The sequence below is a fragment of the Notolepis coatsorum genome, assembly GCF_963971535.1.
Source record: "Notolepis coatsorum genome assembly, chromosome: 1".
NCBI lineage: Eukaryota > Metazoa > Chordata > Actinopteri > Aulopiformes > Paralepididae > Notolepis > Notolepis coatsorum.
Genome location: NC_140165.1, coordinates 124,389,397 through 124,403,309, shown reverse-complemented (window position 1 = coordinate 124,403,309; position 13,913 = coordinate 124,389,397). Strand labels below are relative to the sequence as shown.

General features: G+C 43.2%; 1 pseudogene across 1 annotated transcript in view; it reads left to right on the top strand.

Moving 5' to 3' along the window:
* The window catches only part of LOC311248973 (transcriptional repressor p66-beta-like), a 74,209-nt pseudogene that overhangs the window by 21,658 nt on the left and 38,638 nt on the right, over positions 1–13,913 (top strand). The window lies entirely within an intron of this gene.

Here is a 13,913-nt window from a genome sequence, read left to right as displayed (position 1 = left end):
GAGAGTGTGTGTGTGTGTGTGTGAGTGAGTGTGAGTGTGTGTGCGTGAGTGTGAGTGCGTGTGCACGTAGCCCGATCCTGCTTATAATATGTAAATAAAGTACTAACATTTACATTTACATTTAGTCATTTAGCTGAAACGCTTTTATCCAAACAAAGCGACTTACAAGTTCTGTACGACAAGTCATCAGGAAGGAAGGGCACAACTCTATCAGCTGAGTAACAATGTTCATCAAAGTGTTGAGTGCTGCAGTGTAGGTTAGTGTATTAGGACAGGTGCATGACAGTAAGGTTAGTTAGGGATAGCTATATATATATTTTTTTTTTTTTTCTTTTTTTTTTTTTTCGATAATGGTTGAAGAAGTGCGTCTTTAGTCAACGGCGAAAGATTGGATGGGTTTCGGCTGTCCTAACTGGGGTGGGTAGTTCATTCCACCATTGTGGGGCAAGGACTGAGAATAGGCGACTTCTCTTTGATGACCCTGATTTTTAGGTTCTCTTGTTTTCTTTTTAAAGCCCTAAATGGGCAGCAGGCCCCCTGCTACATCGCAGACCTCGTAACCCCTACTCCATCACCATTTCGCTCAGGTCGGCTTACTTGGTGCTCCTGACCGACCCGCGACCTGTGGAACAGATCTGCCCCCTCTGTTGATTCCAGTCCAGCCTCGAAACACACTTTTATTCTCTAGCCTCTGTTGATTCCTTTAAGTCCAGCCTCGAAACACACTTTTATTCTCTAGCCTCTGTTGATTCCTTTAAGTCCAGCCTCAAAACACACTTATTCTCACTAACCATTTGGGGTCGAATCACAACGCGATCGCATCAAAATAGGGTGTGATCTTCCTACTGAGAACGCTCCCCCCCCCGTCACCGGGGACGCTGATTCGCTCCAAACCTGGACCGCTTGAATAGGTGGTTTCGGGTGCGCGCCAGTGGGAGTGGGGGGCGTGGTGTGCATGCTTACTGTAATGCTTTCATGCTTGCTTGAATTTTGGTCAGATAAAAACATACAGCAACAACTGGACAATACCCACAAAAACTATATTTATGGGCAATTTGGCGAGTTCAGACCTCAACCAAACAAGCATGTTGAGCCTCACGGCTCAGTGGATGAAAACATGAAGCCACATTACAAGCACAAGACTTCCTAGCCCCTTCCGTGACTGCGATGTGCAAGCCAGGGGCTTTTGAATACGGAGTCACCCGCAGCTCCATAGTAGCCAGGCTAATTTGGATCACCAAACACTGCTTAAAAGCTCGGGGTGGGTCCGAAATATATCAGATATAAAGCCCCTGGCTTGCACATCGCAGTCACGGAAGGGGCTAAAGACTTCCCTGGCTCGCATTAGGCCTGGCAACCTTTTTTGCCATTGCTATGTCTACTATACATTGGTTTCTTGTTCGAATGCATTTATTTCTATAGACCAGTGGTGCCCAACCAGTCGGCCGTGATCGACCGGTAGATCAATGACATGCAATATAATTGATGCGAGCGATGGGCTAATGTTAGCTGCTAACTAGTAATAAATAGGCTAAGCTAACTAACGCTAGCGTTAACCCTGGAAAACGCTCAAAGCGGACTCCACGACACCAGTTCCATTCGTGAGAAAAGGGGGTGGGTTATATTGACAAGGTTTGACAACAGAGGTTCAAATATAACTTCATATTTATTGGTTATTTGTTTCTTTATATCAGCATCCAGTTTCCACCGCCGTGTGTTAAACCTCTTCCTGTGTTGACGTTCGAGCGTGACATCATCGCCTACGGCAAGCTTACACGCTCAAAACGCAAACCGTAAACAAAACCGGGAGCGCATTAGATTAACCCTTTCACTGCCACACTAATATGTGACCTGCATTGGGGGAATGTCTGCTTCATTAGAGAGGAGAGTGAGTGACAGGAAATCAGGGGGATGGAGAAGGGAGGGGCCATGATTTGAACACAGGATATTGTGTGCAGCTTAACGTGGGCCACGGGATGCCTCCATATTTTAACCCTTTCACTACCACATTACAGACGGTTAACCTTTCACTACCACACTACAGACGATTAACCCTTTCACTACCACACTACATACTGTTAACCCTTTCACTACCGCACTACAGACGGTTAACCTTTCACTACCACACTACAGAAGGTTAACCCTTTCACTACCACACTACAGACGGTTAACCCTTTCACTACCACACTACAGACGGTTAACCCTTTCACTACCGCACTACAGACGGTTAACCTTTCACTACCACACTACAGCAGGTTAACCTTTCACTACCACACTACAGAAGGTTAACCTTTCACTACCACACTACAGAAGGTTAACCTTTAACTACCACATTACAGAAGGTTAACCCTTTCACTACCACACTACAGAAGGTTAACCTTTCACTACCACACTACAGAAGGTTAACCCTTTCACTACCACACTACAGAAGGTTAACCTTTCACTACCACACTACAGAAGGTTAACCCTTTCACTACCACACTACAGGTTAACCTTTTATTACCACACTAAAGACAGTTAACCCTTTCACTACCACACTGCAGACGGTTAACCTTTCACTACCACACTACAGAAGGTTAACCTTTCACTACCACACTACAGAAGGTTAACCCTTTCACTACCACACTACAGAAGGTTAACCTTTCACTACCACACTACAGAAGGTTAACCTTTCACTACCACACTACAGACGGTTAACCTTTCACTACCACACTACAGAAGGTTAACCTTTCACTACCACACTACAGACGGTTAACCCTTTCACTACCACACTACAGAATGTTAACCTTTCACTACCACACTACAGAAGGTTAACCTTTCACTACCACACTACATACGGTTAACCCTTTCACTACCGCACTACAGAAGGTTAACCTTTCACTACCACACTACAGAAGGTTAACCTTTCACTACCACACTACAGAAGGTTAACCTTTCACTACCACACTACAGAAGGTTAACCTTTCACTACCACACTACAGAAGGTTAACCCTTTCACTACCACACTACAGAAGGTTAACCTTTCACTACCACACTACAGAAGGTTAACCTTTCACTACCACACTACAGAAGGTTAACCTTTCACTACCACACTACATACGGTTAACCCTTTCACTACCACACTACAGACGGTTAACCTTTCACTACCACACTACAGAAGGTTAACCTTTCACTACCACACTACATACGGTTAACCCTTTCACTACCGCACTACAGAAGGTTAACCTTTCACTATCACACTACAGAAGGTTGAATGAATGAATGAATGAAAACTTTATTTAACAGATTGCAGAATGGGTACAATACAGTACGGCTCAATACATACAATTGTTAAGGGGATGCAGACCTGAGAAAGACGTTTGTCTTGTTTCCATCAGGGTCCCCCATTTTCAATTCATATAGACATTTATGACATACATAACATACATGACATTTATGGCATAGGGACATATAGGTATTTAGTACTGATACATTTGTGACATAGGCGGTATTCAAATATACAGTACTGTTACCCCTAGATCCTGACAGAGTATATACATATGATGGGGAGGGGACTGTACATTAGGAGGGGGTGGGTGGGTGGGAGGGGAATATACATACGGCGGGGAGGGAATATATACATGCGGTGGGGAGGAGACTGTCTATTAGGAGGTGGTGGGGGTTTTGGGCATTTACGGTGGCCAGTTTCGAATTGCAGCCTCCCGTAGGTGCTCTTTAAGGGCGGTTTTGAATGTGGGCAGGGATTCACATTCCTTTACAGCTTTGGGTAGGGCGTTCCACATTGTTGTGGCATAATTGCGAAACGTGTTTAGTCCCTTGTTTGAGCCGAATCTGGGTTTAACATGATTTGTTGAGCTTCCTCTGGTGTAGTGGTTGTGGTATTCACTGACCTTTGGGAAGTATTTTGACATGTACATGGGCACCCCGGTCGTATAGTGTATCTTGTAGACCAGGCCCATTGCAAGTTGCTGTACTCTGTCGTCTACTCTAAGCCATCCTAGGTTGGCAAAGTGGGCAGGGGTGAGGTGGGTTCTGGGGTTCAGGTCAAGTAGTAGTCTGACCAGTTTGTTTTGTGATGTTTGTAATTTTGTTTTAAGCGCCTTTGAGGTGCTTTGGTACCATGAGGTGCACGCATAGTCATAGTACCCTTGAATGAGTGCTCCTGCCAGAGTCCTCAGGGTATTCTTGTTTACCAGAGAGGAGATCCGGTACAAGAATCTAGTTCGTTGGTTGACTTTTTTTATTACATTGGATGCCATTTTGTCACAGGAAAGATTTGCCTCTAGGATGGAACCCAGGTAGGTAATTTCGTCTTTCCTTGTGACAATATTGTCACCCACTGTAACTGAGAAGCCGTCGGTCTTGCTGAGTTTGTTATTTGAACCGAAGAGAATGGACTCTGTTTTGCCCATGTGTAATGATAGTTTGTTATCAGCGAGCCATATGCAGATTTTGCCTAGTTCCGTGCTGAGGGTTTTTTCAACCTGCAATTTGTTCTTGTCAGAGACCAGCAGGGCTGAGTCGTCCGCAAACAGGAACAAGTTGCAGTCACAGGCTGACGACATGTCATTTGCATAAATTAGGAAGAGTAGCGGTCCTAGTATGCTTCCTTGTGGAACACCACAGCTCACTGTGAGGGGGGGGGATAGAGTACCGTTTACCTCTACCATCTGTTCTCTCCCCTCCAGGTAGGATTGCATCCAGCTCACTGATAGGCTATCAAAACCAATTGCTTTTAGCTTGTCCATTAGAATGGAGTGATTGACAGTGTCGAAGGCCTTTTGTAGGTCCAGCATGGCCATGCCGCAGTATTTGCCAGCGTCCACCTCTTGTTTGATGTGGTCGTTCAAATAGAGGAGGCATGTGTCAGTGGAGTGGGACGTTCTGAAGCCAGATTGGAATTCGTAGATTAGGTTTTTTTCCTAAGTTAACCTTTCACTACCACACTACAGAAGGTTAACCTTTCACTACCACACTACATACGGTTAACCCTTTCACTACCGCACTACAGAAGGTTAACCTTTCACTACCACACTACAGAAGGTTAACCTTTCACTACCACACTACAGAAGGTTAACCTTTCACTACCACACTACAGAAGGTTAACCTTTCACTACCACACTACAGAAGGTTAACCTTTCACTACCACACTACAGAAGGTTAACCCTTTCACTACCACACTACAGAACGTTAACCTTTCACTACAACACTACAGAAGGTTAACCCTTTCACTGCGACACTACAGAAGGTTAACCTTTAACTACCACACTACAGAAGGTTAACCCTTTTACTACCACACTACATAAGGTTAACCTTTCACTACCACACTACAGAAGGTTAACCTTTAACTACCACACTACAGAAGGTTAACCCTTTCACTACCACACTGCAGACGGTTAACCTTTCACTACCACACTACAGAAGGTTAACATTTCACTACCACACTACAGAAGGTTAACCCTTTCACTACCACACTACAGAAGGTTAACCTTTCACTACCACACTACAGACGGTTAACCTTTCACTACCGCACTACAGAAGGTTAACCTTTCACTACCACACTACAGAAGGTTAACCTTTAACTACCACACTACAGAAGGTTAACCCTTTAACTACCACACTACAGAAGGTTAACCCTTTCACTACCACACTACAGAAGATTAACCTTTCACAACATGCATTTAGTTTGACAGTTACTGGGAGTAAATTAGTTTGAATATGGGCACCAGTGATGTCTGAATCCTTGTGTTAATTACAGCTCAATTAAATGATATGGTAGCAGTCCCTGTAAGACTGTAAGACAAGGTATTGCTATTTTTTTATCTACACAATTAATACAACACACGCCTGCCTCAGCTGTTATAGTATGTATATTGTATACATACTATAAATATAGTATGTTACATGTTCTCTAGGTCCTCATATAGTATCGGTCTCTTTGTGCCTTTGTTCTTCGATCTGTGCATAAATTAATTCCTGCCAATCAATGCCATTTTCTTTTCTTAAACCCCGTCGGTGGCTTTGCTGCGTGTGTTTGGTTGATAACACCATCACCTCATCTGTTGTGCTGTGATGCCCACGACTGCGCACCTCCAGCTGGTGGTGATGTGATGTCGGGGGTTTGGTCAGATCATCTTGTTTTAGTATGCGGTGTGCATTCTCTGTTGTCTGGAGAACATTCTCAAATCTGTGTCAATTCTCCCAATTCCCCTAGATGTGTCAAGTGAGCACCTACCGCACTCTAGTGGTGAAAGACGATATAACATGCACGTTGTAACGGACAATACTGCACATTGCCTGGCTATCTGACCCATAGAATCTTTTGTTATTGTCATTTTGTTTTTATATATACCCGATTGAGTATAATTGGGATATATTCTATAGGGGTGTTCTTGGTTCTGAAACAGAAAAGCTATCTGTATACTCTGTCATCTTTACCATCTCTTTTTATTTTTTTTTTGTCTTTTTCCCCCTCCATTTTCCTCCGATTTTCTCCCATCCCAATGTTAGTCGTATGCCAATTCCCAGTCCCTTCCTGGTCGCTGCGCTTTACCCCCCACAGTCAGATCATTTGGGAGAGTGGAGGCTACCACGTGCTTCCTCCGACACACGTCCAGCCAATCACCGCTTCTTTTCACCTGGCAGCGCGGATTCTCATTGAGAGGGCGTAGCGTGTGGGAGGACCACACTATCCCCCTCACGTCCAATCCGCGCTTAGCAGGCGCCCCGACCGAACTGTAGGAGTCGCTGTTTACAACGACCCGGACCCACCCCGCCAGCTTCTCCCACCCTCTGATACAGCCAATTGTATCAGTGCAGACGGCCAGCCAAGCTGGTGACAACCCCGGAGCTGTGAGCTGGATTCGAACAGGCGAACCAAGCTCACAGCTCCGGGGCTGGTGACGAACGCAATCTCCGCTCGACCACCTAACCGCCTCTCATCTTTACCATCTCTGAACATTCTCCTCTCTCTGTGTCATCTTTACCATCTCTGAACATTCTCCTCTCTCTCTGTGTCATCTTTACCATCTCTGAACATTCTCCTCTCTCTCTGTCATCTTTACCATCTCTGAACATTCTCCTCTCTCTCTCTCTGTCATCTTTACCATCTCTGAACATTCTCCTCTCTCTGTGTCATCTTTACCATCTCTGAACATTCTCCCCTCTCTCTGTGTCATCTTTACCATCTCTGAACATTCTCCCCTCTCTCTGTGTCATCTTTACCATCTCTGAACATTCTCCTCTCTCTCTGTGTCATCTTTACCATCTCTGAACATTCTCCTCTCTCTCTGTCATCTTTACCATCTCTGAACATTCTCCTCTCTCTCTCTGTCATCTTTACCATCTCTGAACATTCTCCTCTCTCTCTGTCATCTTTACCATCTCTGAACATTCTCCTCTCTCTCTCTCTGTGTCATCTTTACCATCTCTGAACATTCTCCTCTCTCTCTGTGTCATCTTTACCATCTCTGAACATTCTCCTCTCTCTGTCATCTTTACCATCTCTGAACATTCTCCTCTCTCTGTGTCATCTTTACCATCTCTGAACATTCTCCTCTCTCTCTCTCTGTCATCTTTACCATCTCTGAACATTCTCCTCTCTCTCTGTCATCTTCACCATCTCTGAACATTCTCCTCTCTCTCTCTGTCATCTTTACCATCTCTGAACATTCTCCTCTCTCTCTCTGTGTCATCTTTACCATCTCTGAGCATTCTCCTCTCTCTCTCTGTGTCATCTTTACCATCTCTGAACATTCTCCTCTCTCTGTCATCTTTACCATCTCTGAACATTCTCCTCTCTCTCTGTGTCATCTTTACCATCTCTGAACATTCTCCTCTCTCTGTCATCTTTACCATCTCTGAACATTCTCCTCTCTCTGTCATCTTTACCATCTCTGAACATTCTCCTCTCTCTGTTATCTTTACCATCTCTGAACATTCTCCTCTCTCTCTGTCATCTTTACCATCTCTGAACATTCTCCTCTCTCTGTGTCATCTTTACCATCTCTGAACATTCTCCCCTCTCTCTGTGTCATCTTTACCATCTCTGAACATTCTCCCCTCTCTCTGTGTCATCTTTACCATCTCTGAACATTCTCCTCTCTCTCTGTGTCATCTTTACCATCTCTGAACATTCTCCTCTCTCTCTGTCATCTTTACCATCTCTGAACATTCTCCTCTCTCTCTCTGTCATCTTTACCATCTCTGAACATTCTCCTCTCTCTCTGTCATCTTTACCATCTCTGAACATTCTCCTCTCTCTCTCTCTGTGTCATCTTTACCATCTCTGAACATTCTCCTCTCTCTCTGTGTCATCTTTACCATCTCTGAACATTCTCCTCTCTCTGTCATCTTTACCATCTCTGAACATTCTCCTCTCTCTGTGTCATCTTTACCATCTCTGAACATTCTCCTCTCTCTCTCTCTGTCATCTTTACCATCTCTGAACATTCTCCTCTCTCTCTGTCATCTTCACCATCTCTGAACATTCTCCTCTCTCTCTCTGTCATCTTTACCATCTCTGAACATTCTCCTCTCTCTCTCTGTGTCATCTTTACCATCTCTGAGCATTCTCCTCTCTCTCTCTGTGTCATCTTTACCATCTCTGAACATTCTCCTCTCTCTGTCATCTTTACCATCTCTGAACATTCTCCTCTCTCTCTGTGTCATCTTTACCATCTCTGAACATTCTCCTCTCTCTGTCATCTTTACCATCTCTGAACATTCTCCTCTCTCTGTCATCTTTACCATCTCTGAACATTCTCCTCTCTCTCTGTTATCTTTACCATCTCTGAACATTCTCCTCTCTCTCTGTCATCTTTACCATCTCTGAACATTCTCCTCTCTCTGTGTCATCTTTACCATCTCTGAACATTCTCCTCTCTCTCTCGAAGCTTGTGCCATCGAACGAAGCTTCGAAGTATTTAAGACAGCCCTACAAACTAGTTGTTATTCAATATGCAACAGTTAAAACGCATCTTTAACTGGTTTCAACAACACTCAGCGTAGCCTGTGTTTGATCACATCTAGCCTACCGCTAGCAGTTTAGACAAGGGGTTTGTGACTTGTGTTTTTAGTAGTGCTGTCAGGCGATTACAAAAATGTATCTAATTAATTACAGGATTTGTAATTAACACTTTGATCGCCATGGTTAAATTCATAATTTACCATCCCTAGCCAGCTCTATTTGTCTATGGAGAAGTTCCCCTTCTTTGCAGGGCTATAACTTTTTAAATTCGATTGCTAAATTGACATTATTATGGCCCATTCAATGTCCTATATATATTGTTCAGGGTGTAGCAACGTTATACTTTTTCATTCACATATTCATACTAAAATATGGTCTAAAGTATAAGTATGTTTTTATCGTTTTCTGCAGCTTTCTCCAGAACTTGATTTATAGCCCCAAATGCATTATATTGCATTCAAATACAGTTTGGTAGCGATCGGTGCCAGATAGAAAATTTCAACTGGAGGTACTTCTAGAAGTTACTACGTATAATCTGATGATGACCGGATGGGCGGGGGGTCGTTTATAATTCCGTGGGCAACGTTATATCATTCATCTAGTGTGGGTCATATGATCATCAGAGCAGTTTATATGGAACACGTTAGAAAATAACGCTGGATCTTACCGTATCTTCCTCGCGCCGTTGGACGATCAGCTTGGAGTAGTTTATGGGATGTTATGGGATGTTGATCTAGATGAACCATTTCCAGGTTGTATAATACTATATACGTCCAAATAACGTTGTTTATTGAGTTAGGGCGAGCGATTGATTATCCAGTGTGTCGAGAATCGAGATGGAATCCGGCTAACGATCGCGAGTGCCCGGACGAAATATGGATGAGCACTTCCTGTTTGGCGCGTCACTTCCTGTGATGGCGCTCTTGAACCGTTAGACAGTTGAGTGGAGCTCAGCAGTATAGCTCAGGTCCCCGGAGGAGAAATATGATTTCGATCACAGATTTTTGAAATATTGATATCAAAGACGAGTTACGGCGTCTTCGGCAGAATGAGCATGGCGAGCAAAGACGAGTTACGGCGTTCCCGGCGATTAAAGTGTTAATTAATCTAATTAATCGCATAACCATTTTATGCCTGATATTCTATAATCATATTTCAAATTGCATGTCCTCCGGATGGCAGAATTCAATACTGTATCTACAAAACCTTTCTGTTTAATCATCTTCCATCTATTAATTTGCTTCGATTTTTCAGGTCTGGTCAATTTGAGCATAGTGTTATTCACAGTCAAAGATAAAACATTTTTTATTGATATTCTCATTTGGTTCATTACAATTTACTCAAAATAAAATTTTCAATCAATCAATCACCAATCATCAATGATTGATTGATTGAATGAAAATTGTATTAACAGATTGCAGAATGGGTACAATACAGTACGGCTCAATACACACAATTGTTAAGGGGATGCAGACCAGAGAAAGACGTTTGTCTTGTTTACATCAGGGTCCCCCATTTTCAATTCATAATGAATTGTAAGTAAGGGTGCAACTTGCACCGTGCAATCCATTCTTTGTGGATCTAGCCCACAGTGTTTCTGACACTGGGAATACATTCCCTGAGATCCATGTCCCTAGACTCAGATACCAAGAACATGCAAATGGACCATATTAAAAAAAAAGTCTGTAAATGTGTATTCTATGTTCTTATGGAATTAATGAGATTAAAAAAAAAATATATATATATATTATAAAAAAATAAATAAATGTGTAATACATTTTGAGTAAATTTTCATAACGCGATAATTTGCTGTGTAATTAATTAATCTAATTAACACGATAAACTGACAGCCCTAGTCTTTAGTGTAACAACACTGACGAGCTGGTGTAGTCATGCTGTGCTTCATGCTGGAGACCAGTGGCGTCCTTTCACTAAAAGGCAAGGTATGGCGAGGAGGGGGGGGGGGGGGGGGGTTTGTCAAATCAGTTGTGCAATAGTCACTTTTGGTGAGTTGTTTCTATACAATTCAGTTATATGACATTTAGGTATGACACAGGACTACACAAGCATTTTTTGTATAGAAATGTGTCAACAGACTAAAGCAGGGAACCACAATATTTTGCATACGAATTATGCAGAATGTAATATCATAACTGTCTATTACTTTTCTTGCAATTGAGCCAATTTTCCTTAGGTACAGTTTTGAGGTGTGTGTTCAACAGAATGTAGTATCAAAAACACATTCACAAAAAGTATGGGTTACTGAATGCTGAACTGCACTATTATAATCACTAAGCCAGACCTTACCTGTATCACTTGTCTCTGCTGCCCTTTGATTAAAAAACTTCCCTATGTCCATTTTTCCTTTTTTTTTGGGCATATTTCAGTTAGTCACAGCAAAAGTCACCTAGTAAAAGTGAGATAATTGACAATATCAAAACATGCTAGGGCTGTACCGAATAGTTCGAAGCTTCGTTCATAATGTTGACATTCAAATTCTAAATCAACATAAAAAATTGTAAAAAAAAAAAAAAAAAATTACATTTTTATTTGCCAAGGTATGGCACTCGCCATACCTTGGCAAATAAAAATGTAAATTATTTTTTTACCAAAATGGACATACCAAATGGACGTCCCTGCTGGAGACCCGGCTTAGTTAGTTACTAATGTAAAGTTAATGAGGCCACTGTAAAAAGCACTTAAACATACTATTTATAATAAATGAATGAATGAATGAAAATGTTTATTTAAAATGGACCCCACAGCTACATGGGACCAGCCACAGACCAGATGCACTGTGTTGCGTGTTTATAGCACAAGTGCTAGTTTTCGACACCAGTCCATTGAGGCTTTTCTAAAAGATATAATAAAATCAACAGTAAAATACAGAATTAAAATCACAAATCAGAACAAATAGTTATCAGAGCAAGAGTCCATGATCAAAACCAGTCCGCGTCTACATGTGAGCACTGCTGCGTTGATTTCAGCCATACTTCGAGTCCTCTGCTGAAGACGTTGGCATTGGACTCCAGTTTTAAGCCAGTAGGCAGAGAGTTCCATGAGTTTGCCCCGTTAGTTAACAGAGAAGGCAGACTGTCCAAACGAACTCTTGAACATGGGAACAGTACAGTCACCATTATTGGAAGCTTGTGTGTTTGCTCTACTCTCCAACGTCTAACCACCAGTCCAGAAAATAATGATGATACATGATTGTGCAAACATTTAAAAACTAGTCTAATATTACAGAAAATTACAAAATTGTAGGGTGGCTGGGTGGCGCAGCGGACATTGCGCCACCAACGCAAGATACACCGGGTTCGACTCCGGCTGTCAGCGTTGCCTCCGGCTTGGGCCGGCCGTCATAATGACTCAATTGGCAGAGTCAGCGGCAGGGAAGTCGATGGGTGGTAATCTGGACGTTGTAAACAGCGACTCCTACAGGTCGGTCAGGGCGCCTGCACAGCAAAGACAGGAAACAGTGTGAGCCTCCCACACGTTACACCTCGCCAATGAGAGTCCGCAAGACCCCCCGCATTTCATTGTATACTTGTATGCCGTGACAAATAAGAAAACTCTTGACTTGACTTGACTCCGCGCTGGCAGGTGGAAAGAAGTGGCTGGCTGCCTCCACATGTGCCGGAGGGGACATGCGATGGGCTTCTATCCTCCCTACGACCGGCCAGTGGGGGGCACATGCGAGCAACAATCAGGACAGGGGAGGGAGAATTGGCACGAGAGGAAAATTGGGATGGGAGGAAAAATCACAGAAAAAAAGGAGGAGAAAAAGTAGATACATTTCTTTTTTTTTAAAGAATTACTAAATTGTCAAACGTGAAAAGATTGTGCTTACTCAAAACACTGCAGTTGTTGTGAAGGATCAGATTAAACCGAATATATATATTTATTTATGGATATATATTTAATAGTATTTGTATATCGTTTGATATCCCTTGTATATTCCTTGTACATATACACTGAATATCCCTTTAGTCTACTAACAGCCCATAATAGTTTCATTCTCTCATTGGACAAGAACTTGGCGCCAGCAGCCAAGCCCCTTGGTTCAAGTTCAATCGTGCCGACGAACATGTCGTTACTAGCCCGGTTCCGCGTAGGAATACGTCTGGCGAAATACGAATGGTACTATTTGTTCACAGCGCATATATATATGGCGCAAGTAAAGTAGAACTTTCTTTTAGTCCCTTAGCCCTTAGTTCCAACCTAGTGGCAAGACGTTAAGCCTCACCCACGATACACGTGTGGTGCAGTATGGTCAACTTGGCCTCAGAATGGCATTGAGACATCGTGTGGATTAATAGTTGAATTGTCATAGTTTGGCACTATACCGTCGAGTGGGACGTATTTCTATTAAGTTAATAATAGTCTATTATGTATGGTGCATCGTTCGGTTAGAGTTATACAGTGAGTAGTACCCCCATCGTTTCCTCGCGTTATCTAGAGTCTTAACCAGGCTGGGCAGACCACGTGTGGTGCTTTCATCCGAGGAGTTCTGGGCTAGGACGAGTGGACCTGCACATTGGATTACCTTACCCGGACGACGGCGAGCCCTACACGGCTTGGATTATCTACTTGCTTTGGGTGCTTTGATTTATGCCATGGATAACAGCCAACACTGGTGAGTGTTGGAACTACCCCCCGAGAGGAGTCCAGGTGAGACGGCGCTCTACCCCGAGTGAGGTCGCCTCACGTCTCTTCGTTGTGGACCGGCAGCTACCGTCTACAAGAGGGCCCAACTGTATTCATCTGTGGACCAAGGTTCTGTGGGCACCGTGTTCAGCACTCTGAATTCTCCCAAGAAATCGTTGGCCAGATGGGATATCGCCGGCGGCTCTCCTAACCCCCCCCCCCCTACTGACTTACAACCAGCAGGACCCCCCTTTAGTATATCCAGCTATAATCATTAAGTACCATCGCTATAGTTCCC